The sequence below is a fragment of the Colobus angolensis genome, unplaced genomic scaffold, assembly GCF_000951035.1.
Source record: "Colobus angolensis palliatus isolate OR3802 unplaced genomic scaffold, Cang.pa_1.0 Scaffold358, whole genome shotgun sequence".
In the NCBI taxonomy this organism is placed as follows: domain Eukaryota; kingdom Metazoa; phylum Chordata; class Mammalia; order Primates; family Cercopithecidae; genus Colobus; species Colobus angolensis.
Window position 1 is genome coordinate 1,124,390 of NW_012116910.1, and position 2,821 is coordinate 1,127,210.

Sequence of the window (2,821 nt, forward strand, 5' to 3'; positions counted from 1 at the left end):
CTAAGAAAAAGTCCCACACGCTGCCCCTGGCAATATACAAAAATTAGTAGCATTTCTATACACAAACAAAAAACTAGCTGAAAAAGAAATCAAGAAGGCAATCCTATTTCCAATAGCAACAAAAAATATAAAATACCTAGGGATAAATTTAACAAAAGAGGTGAAAGACCTCTACAAGGAAAACTACAAAACACTGATGAAAGAAATTGAAGAGGATATGAACAAATGAGTAGACATCTCATGCTCAAGGATCAGAAGAATTAAATATTGTTAAAATGATTGTGCTACCAAAGGTAATCTGCACATTTAAGGCAATGCCTATCAAAACACCAATGTCATTCTTCATAGAAAAAGAAATAATACTAAAATTTGTATGGAACCACAAAAGACCCCAAATAGCCAAAGCCATTCTGAGCAAAAAGAACAAAGCTGGAGGCATCACATTCCCAGACCTCAAAATACACTACAAAGCTACAGTAACCAAAACAGCATGGAACCGGTATAAAAACAGACACATGGACCAATGGAACAGAACACAGGGCCCAGAAATTAATCCACTTTCTACAGCCAACCAATTTCCAGCAAAGGTGCCAAGCACACTCACTGTAGAAAGGACAGATTCTTCAACAAATTGTGCTGGGCAGTGGCTCACACCTATTACAGCTACTTGAGAGATGGGAGGATTGCTTGTGCCCAGGAGTTCAAGACCAGCCTGGGCAACATAGCAAGACCCCGTCTCTACCAAAAGTTTAAAAATTAGCCAAGTGTCCTCTCTTCATGGCCTTCCCCACCACTCTTTGTCAGGGCTTTCTTAACATTAGTGACTCCATTTTGATTCTGACAACTTTCACAGCATGTATTTAGAGCAGCCGCTAGGTGTTCATCCACAGCGGTGGCCGTGAGCAATTCCTGGGATCATAACAAGAGTCCATTCTGCTTGCGGCTTACCACAAATGAAGTAAAGACAGGCCCATGGGGACAGGTTCAGCAGAGTGAGCCCCACATGAGCAGGGCAGGAGAGGGGCCCGCACCCCAACAGAAATGTCAGGTGATCATCAGGTGATGGTCAAGCAGTTGTTAAACTGACTAAAATAATTATTGATTGCAGCTGGTGCCAGGGAACGGCAGTCTCCCAGTAGATAGAAAACACCTGAAGCTGGTGATGAGCCGCGTCCCAATAAGATCTCAGGTGTTGGCATAGGTGGGAATTGACCAGTGAGAACACTTGGAGATAGGGCAGGGAACCACACACCAGGGCCTGTCGTGGGGTGGGAGGGACAACATTAGGAGAAATACCTAATGTAAATGACGAGTTAAAAGGTGCAGCAAACCAACATGACATATGCATACCTACGTAACAAACCTGCACGTTGTGCACATGTACCCTAGAACTTAAAAAAAAAAAAAAAATCTCAGGAGACCTCAGGTGAGTGAGGTCAAGCATGCGCACTACGAGGCAAAGTGGCAAAGTTTAACCAGTGTGTGACCTTCCCCTAGGAACTGGTAAGGGAAGACTGCCTCAAGAGGGCACCGCACAACTCCAGTAAGCACACTGTGCCCGCGGCCCTCCCAAGTGCTGGCAGGCCACTGCGCATGCGGACAGCCCACCCCAAGAGAAGAATCAGGGGAGAAGGGATGCAGCCCCCCAGAAGCAAGCCAACATATAAACCTCAAGTCAAAGGTCAAAACTGTGTACTTGGTCTCTCAAGATGCCCCCCGGCCCTCCTCCAAGTGTACTTTACTTCCTTTCGTTCCTGCTCTAAAACTTCTTAATAAACTTTCACTCTTGCTCTGAAACTTACCTCAGTCTCGCACTCTACCTTGTGCCCCCAGATGAATTACTTCCTCTGAGGAGGCAAAAGCTGAGTTGCTGCAGACTCACATGGATTTCTGCTGCTGACACTAGGAGATGGCGTTCTGGGCTCCCTGCAGCCCTGGAGAGTAGCAGCCTCCCCTCTTTCTCTAGGAGCCCCTCGACTAGGAAATGGCAGTAGGCACTCAGCTCGTTACATTCCATGCCATTGATACCTGTGTGCATGAGCCCCAGTCTCACGTAGGGCCCTAGGCATGAGCCACGGCCTCCCTCTGGTGTGAACGGTTAGCCTTTGGGGAACCCTAAGCAGATGCCCACATTCAACTGGCAAGATTCTCAAACATCAGCACACAAGCCAGCCCCGGAGGGCTGCTTATGCACATGGTGGCACTTATCAATAACTTTTCAACGATGGAAAAATGTTCTTGGGTGGGCTAGAAAGTCCTGTAAGAGCTGTGTCCTTGCAAGAGGAGAGCCAGCAGCCAGGCACAGTGGTCACAGCTTGGGCCTAGATGTCCCTGCCTCTGACCTGCTAGAAAGCTGGCTGATCTGCCACAGAACGCTTCCGCTTTGCCTCCAGGAAAAGGCCTTGTTATCTGCAAACTCCCAGAGGCACCCATCGCAGGATACCCAGCTTTGCCTGAGGGCTCTTGTCCCTGCTTGCCTATAAGTATCTGCACCTGGGACAGAATCTAATCCACATCAAAACTCAGTGTGAGATTTGCTTTCCTAGAACTACAACCCCAGGGGCAGGTAGTGTGGGCAGAGACAGAGTCCCACCCCGCCCAGCGGACACAACATCTGTTGAATAAGATCAAACATGGGCTTGTGGCCCTTCATCCATATATCCTGCAGATGTGCCGGGCGCGGCGGCTCAAGCCTGTAATCTCAGCACTTTGGGAGGCTGAGGCGGGTGGATCACAAGGTCAGGATATTGAGACCATCCTGGCTAACACAGTGAAACTCCGTCTCTACTAAAAATATAAAAAATTAGCCAGGCGTGGTGGC

General features: G+C 48.0%; 1 pseudogene; it reads right to left on the reverse strand.

Moving 5' to 3' along the window:
* Positions 1–768: 768 nt before the first annotated feature.
* Positions 769–2,821, reverse strand: part of LOC105519693 — a 4,734-nt pseudogene continuing 2,681 nt past the window's right edge.